Genomic DNA, 18,054 nt, shown 5'->3' with positions numbered 1-18,054 from the left:
TCTTCACAGAAAAACTAAACTGAAGCATTCTCAGAAACTGCTTTGTGATGTTTGTGTTCGAGCCACAGAGTTTAACATTGCTGTTCATAGAGCAGTTTTGAAACATTCTTTTCGTAGAATCTGCAAGTGGACCTTTGGAGCGCTTTCAGGCCTGTGGTGGAAAAGGAAATATCTTCACAGAAAAACGAGAGAGAAGCATTGTCAGAAACTTCTTTGTGATGATTGCATTCAACTCACAGAGTTGAAGATTCCTTTTGAAGCAGCAGTTTCGAAACACTCTTTCTGGGGGATCCGCAAGTGGATATTTGGACCTCTTTGAAGATTTCGTTGGAAACGGGATAATCTTCACATAAAAGCTAAACAGAGGCATTCTCAGAAACTTCTTTGGGATGTTGGCATTCACCTCGCAGAGTTGAACTTTCCCTTTGATAGCGCAGCTTTGAAACACTCTTTTTTTAGGATCTGCAAATGGACCTTTGGAGGGCTTTGAGGGCTGTGGTGGAAAAGGAAATATCTCCTCCTAAAAACTACATAGAAGCATTCTCAGAAACTACTCTGTGATGATTGCATTCAACTCACAGAGTTGAAGATTCCTTTTGAGAGAGCAGTTTGGAAACAGTCTTTTTGGAGAATCTGCAAGTGGAGATTGGGACCGCTTTGAGGCCTATGGTAAGAAAGGAAAGAACTTCATATAAAAACCAGACAGTAGCACTCTCAGAAAATTCTCAGTGACGATTGCCTTTAACTCAGAGAGCTGAACATTCGTTTTGATGGAGCAGTTTCCAAACACACTGTTTGTAGAATCTGCAAGGGGATATTTGGACCTCTCTGAGGATTTCGTTGGAAACGGGATAAACTTCCCATAACTAAACGGAAGCATTCTCAGAAACTTCTTGGTGATGTTTGCATTCAACTCACAGAGTTGAACCTTCCTTTGATAGTTCAGGTTTGCAACACCCTTCTAGTAGAATCTGCAAGTGTATATTTGGACCACTTCGTGGCCTTCGTTGGAAACGGGTATATCTTCACATCAAACCTAGACAGAAGCATTCTCAGAAAGTTTTCTGTGATGACTGCATTCAACTCACAGAGTTGAACAATCCTTGTGATGGAGCAGTTTTGAAACTCTCTTTCTTTGGAATCTGCAAGTGGCTATGTGGACCTCTTTGAAGATTTCATTGGAAACGGGAGCATCGTCACATGAAAACGAGACAGAAGCATTCTCAGAAACTACTTTGTGATGTTTGTATTCAACTCCCAGAGTTGAACTTTCCTTTTGAAAGAGCAGCTATGAAACACTCTTTTTCTAGAATCTGCAAGTGGACATTTGGGGGGCTTTGAGGCCTGTGGTGGAAAAGGAAATATCTTCACCTAAAAACTACATAGAAGCATTCTGAGAAACTACTTTGTGATGATTGCATTCCACTCACGGAGTTGAACATTCCTATTGGTAGAGCAGATTGGAAACACTCTTTTTGTAGAATCTGCAAATGGAGATTTGGACTGCTTTGAGGCCTACGGTAGTAAAGGAAAGAACTTCCTAGAAAAACCAAACGGCAGCATTCTCAGAAAATACTTTGTGATGATGGAGATTAACTCACAGAGCTGAACATGCCTCTTGATGGAGCAGTTTCCAAACACACTTTTGGTAGAATCTGCAAGTGGATATTTGGACCTCTCTGAGGATTTCGTTGGAAACGGGATAAACTTCCCATAACTAAACACAAACATTCTCAGAAACTTCTTCGTGCTGTTTGCATTCAAGTCACAGAGTTGAACCTTCCTTTGATAGTTCAGGTTTGAAACACTCTTTTTGTAGAATCTGCAAGTGGATATTTGGACCACTGGGTGGCCTTCGTTCGAAACGGGTATATCTTCACGTAAAAACTAAAGAGAAGCATTCTCAGAAACTTCTGTGTGATGATTGCATTCAAGTCACAGAGTTGAACCCTCCCTTTGATTGAGCAGTTTTGAAACTCTCTTTGTGTAGAATCTGTAAGTGGATATGTGGACCTCTTTGAAGATTTCTTTGGAAACGGGAATATCTTCACAGAAAAACTAAACTGAAGCATTCTCAGAAACTGCTTTGTGATGTTTGTGTTCGAGCCACAGAGTTTAACATTGCTGTTCATAGAGCAGTTTTGAAACATTCTTTTCGTAGAATCTGCAAGTGGACCTTTGGAGCGCTTTCAGGCCTGTGGTGGAAAAGGAAATATCTTCACAGAAAAACGAGAGAGAAGCATTGTCAGAAACTTCTTTGTGATGATTGCATTCAACTCACAGAGTTGAAGATTCCTTTTGAAGCAGCAGTTTCGAAACACTCTTTCTGGGGGATCCGCAAGTGGATATTTGGACCTCTTTGAAGATTTCGTTGGAAACGGGATAATCTTCACATAAAAGCTAAACAGAGGCATTCTCAGAAACTTCTTTGGGATGTTGGCATTCACCTCGCAGAGTTGAACTTTCCCTTTGATAGCGCAGCTTTGAAACACTCTTTTTTTAGGATCTGCAAATGGACCTTTGGAGGGCTTTGAGGGCTGTGGTGGAAAAGGAAATATCTCCTCCTAAAAACTACATAGAAGCATTCTCAGAAACTACTCTGTGATGATTGCATTCAACTCACAGAGTTGAAGATTCCTTTTGAGAGAGCAGTTTGGAAACAGTCTTTTTGGAGAATCTGCAAGTGGAGATTGGGACCGCTTTGAGGCCTATGGTAAGAAAGGAAAGAACTTCATATAAAAACCAGACAGTAGCACTCTCAGAAAATTCTCAGTGACGATTGCCTTTAACTCAGAGAGCTGAACATTCGTTTTGATGGAGCAGTTTCCAAACACACTGTTTGTAGAATCTGCAAGGGGATATTTGGACCTCTCTGAGGATTTCGTTGGAAACGGGATAAACTTCCCATAACTAAACGGAAGCATTCTCAGAAACTTCTTGGTGATGTTTGCATTCAACTCACAGAGTTGAACCTTCCTTTGATAGTTCAGGTTTGCAACACCCTTCTAGTAGAATCTGCAAGTGTATATTTGGACCACTTCGTGGCCTTCGTTGGAAACGGGTATATCTTCACATCAAACCTAGACAGAAGCATTCTCAGAAAGTTTTCTGTGATGACTGCATTCAACTCACAGAGTTGAACAATCCTTGTGATGGAGCAGTTTTGAAACTCTCTTTCTTTGGAATCTGCAAGTGGCTATGTGGACCTCTTTGAAGATTTCATTGGAAACGGGAGCATCGTCACATAAAAACGAGACAGAAGCATTCTCAGAAACTACTTTGTGATGTTTGTATTCAACTCCCAGAGTTGAACTTTCCTTTTGAAAGAGCAGCTATGAAACACTCTTTTTCTAGAATCTGCAAGTGGACATTTGGGGGGCTTTGAGGCCTGTGGTGGAAAAGGAAATATCTTCACCAAAAACTACATAGAAGCATTCTGAGAAACTACTTTGTGATGATTGCATTCAACTCACGGAGTTGAACATTCCTATTGGTAGAGCAGATTGGAAACACTCTTTTTGTAGAATCTGCAAATGGAGATTTGGACTGCTTTGAGGCCTACGGTAGTAAAGGAAAGAACTTCCTAGAAAAACCAAACGGCAGCATTCTCAGAAAATACTTTGTGATGATGGAGATTAACTCACAGAGCTGAACATGCCTCTTGATGGAGCAGTTTCCAAACACACTTTTGGTAGAATCTGCAAGTGGATATTTGGACCTCTCTGAGGATTTCGTTGGAAACGGGATAAACTTCCCATAACTAAACACAAACATTCTCAGAAACTTCTTCGTGCTGTTTGCATTCAAGTCACAGAGTTGAACCTTCCTTTGATAGTTCAGGTTTGAAACACTCTTTTTGTAGAATCTGCAAGTGGATATTTGGACCACTGGGTGGCCTTCGTTCGAAACGGGTATATCTTCACGTAAAAACTAAAGAGAAGCATTCTCAGAAACTTCTTTGTGATGTTTGCATTCAACTCACAGAGTTGAACCTTCCTTTGATAGTTCAGGTTTGCAACACCCTTCTAGTAGAATCTGCAAGTGTATATTTGGACCACTTCGTGGCCTTCGTTGGAAACGGGTATATCTTCACATCAAACCTAGACAGAAGCATTCTCAGAAAGTTTTCTGTGATGACTGCATTCAACTCACAGAGTTGAACAATCCTTGTGATGGAGCAGTTTTGAAACTCTCTTTCTTTGGAATCTGCAAGTGGCTATGTGGACCTCTTTGAAGATTTCATTGGAAACGGGAGCATCGTCACATGAAAACGAGACAGAAGCATTCTCAGAAACTACTTTGTGATGTTTGTATTCAACTCCCAGAGTTGAACTTTCCTTTTGAAAGAGCAGCTATGAAACACTCTTTTTCTAGAATCTGCAAGTGGACATTTGGGGGGCTTTGAGGCCTGTGGTGGAAAAGGAAATATCTTCACCTAAAAACTACATAGAAGCATTCTGAGAAACTACTTTGTGATGATTGCATTCCACTCACGGAGTTGAACATTCCTATTGGTAGAGCAGATTGGAAACACTCTTTTTGTAGAATCTGCAAATGGAGATTTGGACTGCTTTGAGGCCTACGGTAGTAAAGGAAAGAACTTCCTAGAAAAGCCAAACGGCAGCATTCTCAGAAAATACTTTGTGATGATGGAGATTAACTCACAGAGCTGAACATGCCTCTTGATGGAGCAGTTTCCAAACACACTTTTGGTAGAATCTGCAAGTGGATATTTGGACCTCTCTGAGGATTTCGTTGGAAACGGGATAAACTTCCCATAACTAAACACAAACATTCTCAGAAACTTCTTCGTGCTGTTTGCATTCAAGTCACAGAGTTGAACCTTCCTTTGATAGTTCAGGTTTGAAACACTCTTTTTGTAGAATCTGCAAGTGGATATTTGGACCACTGGGTGGCCTTCGTTCGAAACGGGTATATCTTCACGTAAAAACTAAAGAGAAGCATTCTCAGAAACTTCTGTGTGATGATTGCATTCAAGTCACAGAGTTGAACCCTCCCTTTGATTGAGCAGTTTTGAAACTCTCTTTGTGTAGAATCTGTAAGTGGATATGTGGACCTCTTTGAAGATTTCTTTGGAAACGGGAATATCTTCACAGAAAAACTAAACTGAAGCATTCTCAGAAACTGCTTTGTGATGTTTGTGTTCGAGCCACAGAGTTTAACATTGCTGTTCATAGAGCAGTTTTGAAACATTCTTTTCGTAGAATCTGCAAGTGGACCTTTGGAGCGCTTTCAGGCCTGTGGTGGAAAAGGAAATATCTTCACAGAAAAACGAGAGAGAAGCATTGTCAGAAACTTCTTTGTGATGATTGCATTCAACTCACAGAGTTGAAGATTCCTTTTGAAGCAGCAGTTTCGAAACACTCTTTCTGGGGGATCCGCAAGTGGATATTTGGACCTCTTTGAAGATTTCGTTGGAAACGGGATAATCTTCACATAAAAGCTAAACAGAGGCATTCTCAGAAACTTCTTTGGGATGTTGGCATTCACCTCGCAGAGTTGAACTTTCCCTTTGATAGCGCAGCTTTGAAACACTCTTTTTTTAGGATCTGCAAATGGACCTTTGGAGGGCTTTGAGGGCTGTGGTGGAAAAGGAAATATCTCCTCCTAAAAACTACATAGAAGCATTCTCAGAAACTACTCTGTGATGATTGCATTCAACTCACAGAGTTGAAGATTCCTTTTGAGAGAGCAGTTTGGAAACAGTCTTTTTGGAGAATCTGCAAGTGGAGATTGGGACCGCTTTGAGGCCTATGGTAAGAAAGGAAAGAACTTCATATAAAAACCAGACAGTAGCACTCTCAGAAAATTCTCAGTGACGATTGCCTTTAACTCAGAGAGCTGAACATTCGTTTTGATGGAGCAGTTTCCAAACACACTGTTTGTAGAATCTGCAAGGGGATATTTGGACCTCTCTGAGGATTTCGTTGGAAACGGGATAAACTTCCCATAACTAAACGGAAGCATTCTCAGAAACTTCTTGGTGATGTTTGCATTCAACTCACAGAGTTGAACCTTCCTTTGATAGTTCAGGTTTGCAACACCCTTCTAGTAGAATCTGCAAGTGTATATTTGGACCACTTCGTGGCCTTCGTTGGAAACGGGTATATCTTCACATCAAACCTAGACAGAAGCATTCTCAGAAAGTTTTCTGTGATGACTGCATTCAACTCACAGAGTTGAACAATCCTTGTGATGGAGCAGTTTTGAAACTCTCTTTCTTTGGAATCTGCAAGTGGCTATGTGGACCTCTTTGAAGATTTCATTGGAAACGGGAGCATCGTCACATGAAAACGAGACAGAAGCATTCTCAGAAACTACTTTGTGATGTTTGTATTCAACTCCCAGAGTTGAACTTTCCTTTTGAAAGAGCAGCTATGAAACACTCTTTTTCTAGAATCTGCAAGTGGACATTTGGGGGGCTTTGAGGCCTGTGGTGGAAAAGGAAATATCTTCACCTAAAAACTACATAGAAGCATTCTGAGAAACTACTTTGTGATGATTGCATTCCACTCACGGAGTTGAACATTCCTATTGGTAGAGCAGATTGGAAACACTCTTTTTGTAGAATCTGCAAATGGAGATTTGGACTGCTTTGAGGCCTACGGTAGTAAAGGAAAGAACTTCCTAGAAAAACCAAACGGCAGCATTCTCAGAAAATACTTTGTGATGATGGAGATTAACTCACAGAGCTGAACATGCCTCTTGATGGAGCAGTTTCCAAACACACTTTTGGTAGAATCTGCAAGTGGATATTTGGACCTCTCTGAGGATTTCGTTGGAAACGGGATAAACTTCCCATAACTAAACACAAACATTCTCAGAAACTTCTTCGTGCTGTTTGCATTCAAGTCACAGAGTTGAACCTTCCTTTGATAGTTCAGGTTTGAAACACTCTTTTTGTAGAATCTGCAAGTGGATATTTGGACCACTGGGTGGCCTTCGTTCGAAACGGGTATATCTTCACGTAAAAACTAAAGAGAAGCATTCTCAGAAACTTCTGTGTGATGATTGCATTCAAGTCACAGAGTTGAACCCTCCCTTTGATTGAGCAGTTTTGAAACTCTCTTTGTGTAGAATCTGTAAGTGGATATGTGGACCTCTTTGAAGATTTCTTTGGAAACGGGAATATCTTCACAGAAAAACTAAACTGAAGCATTCTCAGAAACTGCTTTGTGATGTTTGTGTTCGAGCCACAGAGTTTAACATTGCTGTTCATAGAGCAGTTTTGAAACATTCTTTTCGTAGAATCTGCAAGTGGACCTTTGGAGCGCTTTCAGGCCTGTGGTGGAAAAGGAAATATCTTCACAGAAAAACGAGAGAGAAGCATTGTCAGAAACTTCTTTGTGATGATTGCATTCAACTCACAGAGTTGAAGATTCCTTTTGAAGCAGCAGTTTCGAAACACTCTTTCTGGGGGATCCGCAAGTGGATATTTGGACCTCTTTGAAGATTTCGTTGGAAACGGGATAATCTTCACATAAAAGCTAAACAGAGGCATTCTCAGAAACTTCTTTGGGATGTTGGCATTCACCTCGCAGAGTTGAACTTTCCCTTTGATAGCGCAGCTTTGAAACACTCTTTTTTTAGGATCTGCAAATGGACCTTTGGAGGGCTTTGAGGGCTGTGGTGGAAAAGGAAATATCTCCTCCTAAAAACTACATAGAAGCATTCTCAGAAACTACTCTGTGATGATTGCATTCAACTCACAGAGTTGAAGATTCCTTTTGAGAGAGCAGTTTGGAAACAGTCTTTTTGGAGAATCTGCAAGTGGAGATTGGGACCGCTTTGAGGCCTATGGTAAGAAAGGAAAGAACTTCATATAAAAACCAGACAGTAGCACTCTCAGAAAATTCTCAGTGACGATTGCCTTTAACTCAGAGAGCTGAACATTCGTTTTGATGGAGCAGTTTCCAAACACACTGTTTGTAGAATCTGCAAGGGGATATTTGGACCTCTCTGAGGATTTCGTTGGAAACGGGATAAACTTCCCATAACTAAACGGAAGCATTCTCAGAAACTTCTTGGTGATGTTTGCATTCAACTCACAGAGTTGAACCTTCCTTTGATAGTTCAGGTTTGCAACACCCTTCTAGTAGAATCTGCAAGTGTATATTTGGACCACTTCGTGGCCTTCGTTGGAACCGGGTATATCTTCACATCAAACCTAGACAGAAGCATTCTCAGAAAGTTTTCTGTGATGACTGCATTCAACTCACAGAGTTGAACAATCCTTGTGATGGAGCAGTTTTGAAACTCTCTTTCTTTGGAATCTGCAAGTGGCTATGTGGACCTCTTTGAAGATTTCATTGGAAACGGGAGCATCGTCACATGAAAACGAGACAGAAGCATTCTCAGAAACTACTTTGTGATGTTTGTATTCAACTCCCAGAGTTGAACTTTCCTTTTGAAAGAGCAGCTATGAAACACTCTTTTTCTAGAATCTGCAAGTGGACATTTGGGGGGCTTTGAGGCCTGTGGTGGAAAAGGAAATATCTTCACCTAAAAACTACATAGAAGCATTCTGAGAAACTACTTTGTGATGATTGCATTCCACTCACGGAGTTGAACATTCCTATTGGTAGAGCAGATTGGAAACACTCTTTTTGTAGAATCTGCAAATGGAGATTTGGACTGCTTTGAGGCCTACGGTAGTAAAGGAAAGAACTTCCTATAAAAACCAAACGGAAGCATTCTCAGAAAATACTTTGTGATGATGGAGATTAACTCACAGAGCTGAACATGCCTCTTGATGGAGCAGTTTCCAAACACACTTTTGGTAGAATCTGCAAGTGGATATTTGGACCTCTCTGAGGATTTCGTTGGAAACGGGATAAACTTCCCATAACTAAACACAAACATTCTCAGAAACTTCTTCGTGCTGTTTGCATTCAAGTCACAGAGTTGAACCTTCCTTTGATAGTTCAGGTTTGAAACACTCTTTTTGTAGAATCTGCAAGTGGATATTTGGACCACTGGGTGGCCTTCGTTCGAAACGGGTATATCTTCACGTAAAAACTAAAGAGAAGCATTCTCAGAAACTTCTGTGTGATGATTGCATTCAAGTCACAGAGTTGAACCCTCCCTTTGATTGAGCAGTTTTGAAACTCTCTTTGTGTAGAATCTGTAAGTGGATATGTGGACCTCTTTGAAGATTTCTTTGGAAACGGGAATATCTTCACAGAAAAACTAAACTGAAGCATTCTCAGAAACTGCTTTGTGATGTTTGTGTTCGAGCCACAGAGTTTAACATTGCTGTTCATAGAGCAGTTTTGAAACATTCTTTTCGTAGAATCTGCAAGTGGACCTTTGGAGCGCTTTCAGGCCTGTGGTGGAAAAGGAAATATCTTCACAGAAAAACGAGAGAGAAGCATTGTCAGAAACTTCTTTGTGATGATTGCATTCAACTCACAGAGTTGAAGATTCCTTTTGAAGCAGCAGTTTCGAAACACTCTTTCTGGGGGATCCGCAAGTGGATATTTGGACCTCTTTGAAGATTTCGTTGGAAACGGGATAATCTTCACATAAAAGCTAAACAGAGGCATTCTCAGAAACTTCTTTGGGATGTTGGCATTCACCTCGCAGAGTTGAACTTTCCCTTTGATAGCGCAGCTTTGAAACACTCTTTTTTTAGGATCTGCAAATGGACCTTTGGAGGGCTTTGAGGGCTGTGGTGGAAAAGGAAATATCTCCTCCTAAAAACTACATAGAAGCATTCTCAGAAACTACTCTGTGATGATTGCATTCAACTCACAGAGTTGAAGATTCCTTTTGAGAGAGCAGTTTGGAAACAGTCTTTTTGGAGAATCTGCAAGTGGAGATTGGGACCGCTTTGAGGCCTATGGTAAGAAAGGAAAGAACTTCATATAAAAACCAGACAGTAGCACTCTCAGAAAATTCTCAGTGACGATTGCCTTTAACTCAGAGAGCTGAACATTCGTTTTGATGGAGCAGTTTCCAAACACACTGTTTGTAGAATCTGCAAGGGGATATTTGGACCTCTCTGAGGATTTCGTTGGAAACGGGATAAACTTCCCATAACTAAACGGAAGCATTCTCAGAAACTTCTTGGTGATGTTTGCATTCAACTCACAGAGTTGAACCTTCCTTTGATAGTTCAGGTTTGCAACACCCTTCTAGTAGAATCTGCAAGTGTATATTTGGACCACTTCGTGGCCTTCGTTGGAAACGGGTATATCTTCACATCAAACCTAGACAGAAGCATTCTCAGAAAGTTTTCTGTGATGACTGCATTCAACTCACAGAGTTGAACAATCCTTGTGATGGAGCAGTTTTGAAACTCTCTTTCTTTGGAATCTGCAAGTGGCTATGTGGACCTCTTTGAAGATTTCATTGGAAACGGGAGCATCGTCACATGAAAACGAGACAGAAGCATTCTCAGAAACTACTTTGTGATGTTTGTATTCAACTCCCAGAGTTGAACTTTCCTTTTGAAAGAGCAGCTATGAAACACTCTTTTTCTAGAATCTGCAAGTGGACATTTGGGGGGCTTTGAGGCCTGTGGTGGAAAAGGAAATATCTTCACCTAAAAACTACATAGAAGCATTCTGAGAAACTACTTTGTGATGATTGCATTCCACTCACGGAGTTGAACATTCCTATTGGTAGAGCAGATTGGAAACACTCTTTTTGTAGAATCTGCAAATGGAGATTTGGACTGCTTTGAGGCCTACGGTAGTAAAGGAAAGAACTTCCTAGAAAAACCAAACGGCAGCATTCTCAGAAAATACTTTGTGATGATGGAGATTAACTCACAGAGCTGAACATGCCTCTTGATGGAGCAGTTTCCAAACACACTTTTGGTAGAATCTGCAAGTGGATATTTGGACCTCTCTGAGGATTTCGTTGGAAACGGGATAAACTTCCCATAACTAAACACAAACATTCTCAGAAACTTCTTCGTGCTGTTTGCATTCAAGTCACAGAGTTGAACCTTCCTTTGATAGTTCAGGTTTGAAACACTCTTTTTGTAGAATCTGCAAGTGGATATTTGGACCACTGGGTGGCCTTCGTTCGAAACGGGTATATCTTCACGTAAAAACTAAAGAGAAGCATTCTCAGAAACTTCTGTGTGATGATTGCATTCAAGTCACAGAGTTGAACCCTCCCTTTGATTGAGCAGTTTTGAAACTCTCTTTGTGTAGAATCTGTAAGTGGATATGTGGACCTCTTTGAAGATTTCTTTGGAAACGGGAATATCTTCACAGAAAAACTAAACTGAAGCATTCTCAGAAACTGCTTTGTGATGTTTGTGTTCGAGCCACAGAGTTTAACATTGCTGTTCATAGAGCAGTTTTGAAACATTCTTTTCGTAGAATCTGCAAGTGGACCTTTGGAGCGCTTTCAGGCCTGTGGTGGAAAAGGAAATATCTTCACAGAAAAACGAGAGAGAAGCATTGTCAGAAACTTCTTTGTGATGATTGCATTCAACTCACAGAGTTGAAGATTCCTTTTGAAGCAGCAGTTTCGAAACACTCTTTCTGGGGGATCCGCAAGTGGATATTTGGACCTCTTTGAAGATTTCGTTGGAAACGGGATAATCTTCACATAAAAGCTAAACAGAGGCATTCTCAGAAACTTCTTTGGGATGTTGGCATTCACCTCGCAGAGTTGAACTTTCCCTTTGATAGCGCAGCTTTGAAACACTCTTTTTTTAGGATCTGCAAATGGACCTTTGGAGGGCTTTGAGGGCTGTGGTGGAAAAGGAAATATCTCCTCCTAAAAACTACATAGAAGCATTCTCAGAAACTACTCTGTGATGATTGCATTCAACTCACAGAGTTGAAGATTCCTTTTGAGAGAGCAGTTTGGAAACAGTCTTTTTGGAGAATCTGCAAGTGGAGATTGGGACCGCTTTGAGGCCTATGGTAAGAAAGGAAAGAACTTCATATAAAAACCAGACAGTAGCACTCTCAGAAAATTCTCAGTGACGATTGCCTTTAACTCAGAGAGCTGAACATTCGTTTTGATGGAGCAGTTTCCAAACACACTGTTTGTAGAATCTGCAAGGGGATATTTGGACCTCTCTGAGGATTTCGTTGGAAACGGGATAAACTTCCCATAACTAAACGGAAGCATTCTCAGAAACTTCTTGGTGATGTTTGCATTCAACTCACAGAGTTGAACCTTCCTTTGATAGTTCAGGTTTGCAACACCCTTCTAGTAGAATCTGCAAGTGTATATTTGGACCACTTCGTGGCCTTCGTTGGAAACGGGTATATCTTCACATCAAACCTAGACAGAAGCATTCTCAGAAAGTTTTCTGTGATGACTACATTCAACTCACAGAGTTGAACAATCCTTGTGATGGAGCAGTTTTGAAACTCTCTTTCTTTGGAATCTGCAAGTGGCTATGTGGACCTCTTTGAAGATTTCATTGGAAACGGGAGCATCGTCACATAAAAACGAGACAGAAGCATTCTCAGAAACTACTTTGTGATGTTTGTATTCAACTCCCAGAGTTGAACTTTCCTTTTGAAAGAGCAGCTATGAAACACTCTTTTTCTAGAATCTGCAAGTGGACATTTGGGGGGCTTTGAGGCCTGTGGTGGAAAAGGAAATATCTTCACCAAAAACTACATAGAAGCATTCTGAGAAACTACTTTGTGATGATTGCATTCAACTCACGGAGTTGAACATTCCTATTGGTAGAGCAGATTGGAAACACTCTTTTTGTAGAATCTGCAAATGGAGATTTGGACTGCTTTGAGGCCTACGGTAGTAAAGGAAAGAACTTCCTAGAAAAACCAAACGGAAGCATTCTCAGAAAATACTTTGTGATGATGGAGATTAACTCACAGAGCTGAACATGCCTCTTGATGGAGCAGTTTCCAAACACACTTTTGGTAGAATCTGCAAGTGGATATTTGGACCTCTCTGAGGATTTCGTTGGAAACGGGATAAACTTCCCATAACTAAACACAAACATTCTCAGAAACTTCTTCGTGCTGTTTGCATTCAAGTCACAGAGTTGAACCTTCCTTTGATAGTTCAGGTTTGAAACACTCTTTTTGTAGAATCTGCAAGTGGATATTTGGACCACTGGGTGGCCTTCGTTCGAAACGGGTATATCTTCACGTAAAAACTAAAGAGAAGCATTCTCAGAAACTTCTGTGTGATGATTGCATTCAAGTCACAGAGTTGAACCCTCCCTTTGATTGAGCAGTTTTGAAACTCTCTTTGTGTAGAATCTGTAAGTGGATATGTGGACCTCTTTGAAGATTTCTTTGGAAACGGGAATATCTTCACAGAAAAACTAAACTGAAGCATTCTCAGAAACTGCTTTGTGATGTTTGTGTTCGAGCCACAGAGTTTAACATTGCTGTTCATAGAGCAGTTTTGAAACATTCTTTTCGTAGAATCTGCAAGTGGACCTTTGGAGCGCTTTCAGGCCTGTGGTGGAAAAGGAAATATCTTCACAGAAAAACGAGAGAGAAGCATTGTCAGAAACTTCTTTGTGATGATTGCATTCAACTCACAGAGTTGAAGATTCCTTTTGAAGCAGCAGTTTCGAAACACACTTTCTGGGGGATCCGCAAGTGGATATTTGGACCTCTTTGAAGATTTCGTTGGAAACGGGATAATCTTCACATAAAAGCTAAACAGAGGCATTCTCAGAAACTTCTTTGGGATGTTGGCATTCACCTCGCAGAGTTGAACTTTCCCTTTGATAACGCAGCTTTGAAACACTCTTTTTTTAGGATCTGCAAATGGACCTTTGGAGGGCTTTGAGGGCTGTGGTGGAAAAGGAAATATCTCCTCCTAAAAACTACATAGAAGCATTCTCAGAAACTACTCTGTGATGATTGCATTCAACTCACAGAGTTGAAGATTCCTTTTGAGAGAGCAGTTTGGAAACAGTCTTTTTGGAGAATCTGCAAGTGGAGATTGGGACCGCTTTGAGGCCTATGGTAAGAAAGGAAAGAACTTCATATAAAAACCAGACAGTAGCACTCTCAGAAAATTCTCAGTGACGATTGCCTTTAACTCAGAGAGCTGAACATTCGTTTTGATGGAGCAGTTTCCAAACACACTGTTTGTAGAATCTGCAAGGGGATATTTGGACCTCTCTGAGGATTTCGTTGGAAACGGGATAAACTTCCCATAACTAAACGGAAGCATTCTCAGAAACTTCTTGGTGATGTTTGCATTCAACTCACAGAGTTGAACCTTCCTTTGATAGTTCAGGTTTGCAACACCCTTCTAGTAGAATCTGCAAGTGTATATTTGGACCACTTCGTGGCCTTCGTTGGAAACGGGTATATCTTCACATCAAACCTAGACAGAAGCATTCTCAGAAAGTTTTCTGTGATGACTGCATTCAACTCACAGAGTTGAACAATCCTTGTGATGGAGCAGTTTTGAAACTCTCTTTCTTTGGAATCTGCAAGTGGCTATGTGGACCTCTTTGAAGATTTCATTGGAAACGGGAGCATCGTCACATGAAAACGAGACAGAAGCATTCTCAGAAACTACTTTGTGATGTTTGTATTCAACTCCCAGAGTTGAACTTTCCTTTTGAAAGAGCAGCTATGAAACACTCTTTTTCTAGAATCTGCAAGTGGACATTTGGGGGGCTTTGAGGCCTGTGGTGGAAAAGGAAATATCTTCACCTAAAAACTACATAGAAGCATTCTGAGAAACTACTTTGTGATGATTGCATTCCACTCACGGAGTTGAACATTCCTATTGGTAGAGCAGATTGGAAACACTCTTTTTGTAGAATCTGCAAATGGAGATTTGGACTGCTTTGAGGCCTACGGTAGTAAAGGAAAGAACTTCCTAGAAAAACCAAACGGAAGCATTCTCAGAAAATACTTTGTGATGATGGAGATTAACTCACAGAGCTGAACATGCCTCTTGATGGAGCAGTTTCCAAACACACTTTTGGTAGAATCTGCAAGTGGATATTTGGACCTCTCTGAGGATTTCGTTGGAAACGGGATAAACTTCCCATAACTAAACACAAACATTCTCAGAAACTTCTTCGTGCTGTTTGCATTCAAGTCACAGAGTTGAACCTTCCTTTGATAGTTCAGGTTTGAAACACTCTTTTTGTAGAATCTGCAAGTGGATATTTGGACCACTGGGTGGCCTTCGTTCGAAACGGGTATACTTCACGTAAAAACTAAAGAGAAGCATTCTCAGAAACTTCTGTGTGATGATTGCATTCAAGTCACAGAGTTGAACCCTCCCTTTGATTGAGCAGTTTTGAAACTCTCTTTGTGTAGAATCTGTAAGTGGATATGTGGACCTCTTTGAAGATTTCTTTGGAAACGGGAATATCTTCACAGAAAAACTAAACTGAAGCATTCTCAGAAACTGCTTTGTGATGTTTGTGTTCGAGCCACAGAGTTTAACATTGCTGTTCATAGAGCAGTTTTGAAACATTCTTTTCGTAGAATCTGCAAGTGGACCTTTGGAGCGCTTTCAGGCCTGTGGTGGAAAAGGAAATATCTTCACATAAAAACGAGAGAGAAGCATTGTCAGAAACTTCTTTGTGATGATTGCATTCAACTCACAGAGTTGAAGATTCCTTTTGAAGCAGCAGTTTCAAAACACTCTTTCTGGGGGATCCGCAAGTGGATATTTGGACCTCTTTGAAGATTTCGTTGGAAACGGGATAATCTTCACATAAAAGCTAAACAGAGGCATTCTCAGAAACTTCTTTGGGATGTTGGCATTCACCTCGCAGAGTTGAACTTTCCCTTTGATAGCGCAGCTTTGAAACACTCTTTTTTTAGGATCTGCAAATGGACATTTGGAGGGCTTTGGGGGCTGTGGTGGAAAAGGAAATATCGTCTCCTAGAAACTACATAGAAGCATTCTCAGAAACTACTCTGTGATGATTGCATTCAACTCACAGAGTTGAACATTCCTTTTGAGAGAGCAGTTTGGAAACAGTCTTTTTGGAGAATCTGCAAGTGGAGATTGGGACCGCTTTGAGGCCTATGGTAAGAAAGGAAAGAACTTCATATAAAAACCAGACAGTAGCACTCTCAGAAAATTCTCAGTGACGATTGCCTTTAACTCAGAGAGCTGAACATTCGTTTTGATGGAGCAGTTTCCAAACACACTGTTTGTAGAATCTGCAAGGGGATATTTGGACCTCTCTGAGGATTTCGTTGGAAACGGGATAAACTTCCCATAACTAAACGGAAGCATTCTCAGAAACTTCTTGGTGATGTTTGCATTCAACTCACAGAGTTGAACCTTCCTTTGATAGTTCAGGTTTGCAACACCCTTCTAGTAGAATCTGCAAGTGTATATTTGGACCACTTCGTGGCCTTCGTTGGAAACGGGTATATCTTCACATCAAACCTAGACAGAAGCATTCTCAGAAAGTTTTCTGTGATGACTGCATTCAACTCACAGAGTTGAACAATCCTTGTGATGGAGCAGTTTTGAAACTCTCTTTCTTTGGAATCTGCAAGTGGCTATGTGGACCTCTTTGAAGATTTCATTGGAAACGGGAGCATCGTCACATAAAAACGAGACAGAAGCATTCTCAGAAACTACTTTGTGATGTTTGTATTCAACTCCCAGAGTTGAACTTTCCTTTTGAAAGAGCAGCTATGAAACACTCTTTTTCTAGAATCTGCAAGTGGACATTTGGGGGGCTTTGAGGCCTGTGGTGGAAAAGGAAATATCTTCACCTAAAAACTACATAGAAGCATTCTGAGAAACTACTTTGTGATGATTGCATTCAACTCACGGAGTTGAACATTCCTATTGGTAGAGCAGATTGGAAACACTCTTTTTGTAGAATCTGCAAATGGAGATTTGGACTGCTTTGAGGCCTACGGTAGTAAAGGAAAGAACTTCCTAGAAAAACCAAACGGCAGCATTCTCAGAAAATACTTTGTGATGATGGAGATTAACTCACAGAGCTGAACATGCCTCTTGATGGAGCAGTTTCCAAACACACTTTTGGTAGAATCTGCAAGTGGATATTTGGACCTCTCTGAGGATTTCGTTGGAAACGGGATAAACTTCCCATAACTAAACACAAACATTCTCAGAAACTTCTTCGTGCTGTTTGCATTCAAGTCACAGAGTTGAACCTTCCTTTGATAGTTCAGGTTTGAAACACTCTTTTTGTAGAATCTGCAAGTGGATATTTGGACCACTGGGTGGCCTTCGTTCGAAACGGGTATACTTCACGTAAAAACTAAAGAGAAGCATTCTCAGAAACTTCTGTGTGATGATTGCATTCAAGTCACAGAGTTGAACCCTCCCTTTGATTGAGCAGTTTTGAAACTCTCTTTGTGTAGAATCTGTAAGTGGATATGTGGACCTCTTTGAAGATTTCTTTGGAAACGGGAATATCTTCACAGAAAAACTAAACTGAAGCATTCTCAGAAACTGCTTTGTGATGTTTGTGTTCGAGCCACAGAGTTTAACATTGCTGTTCATAGAGCAGTTTTGAAACATTCTTTTCGTAGAATCTGCAAGTGGACCTTTGGAGCGCTTTCAGGCCTGTGGTGGAAAAGGAAATATCTTCACAGAAAAACGAGAGAGAAGCATTGTCAGAAACTTCTTTGTGATGATTGCATTCAACTCACAGAGTTGAAGATTCCTTTTGAAGCAGCAGTTTCGAAACACTCTTTCTGGGGGATCCGCAAGTGGATATTTGGACCTCTTTGAAGATTTCGTTGGAAACGGGATAATCTTCACATAAAAGCTAAACAGAGGCATTCTCAGAAACTTCTTTGGGATGTTGGCATTCACCTCGCAGAGTTGAACTTTCCCTTTGATAGCGCAGCTTTGAAACACTCTTTTTTTAGGATCTGCAAATGGACATTTGGAGGGCTTTGGGGGCTGTGGTGGAAAAGGAAATATCGTCTCCTAGAAACTACATAGAAGCATTCTCAGAAACTACTCTGTGATGATTGCATTCAACTCACAGAGTTGAACATTCCTTTTGAGAGAGCAGTTTGGAAACAGTCTTTTTGGAGAATCTGCAAGTGGAGATTGGGACCGCTTTGAGGCCTATGGTAAGAAAGGAAAGAA

This window comes from Pan troglodytes, chromosome X (assembly GCF_028858775.2).
Source record: "Pan troglodytes isolate AG18354 chromosome X, NHGRI_mPanTro3-v2.0_pri, whole genome shotgun sequence".
Classification (NCBI taxonomy): Eukaryota; Metazoa; Chordata; class Mammalia; order Primates; family Hominidae; genus Pan; species Pan troglodytes.
This window is presented reverse-complemented; position numbering follows the sequence as displayed.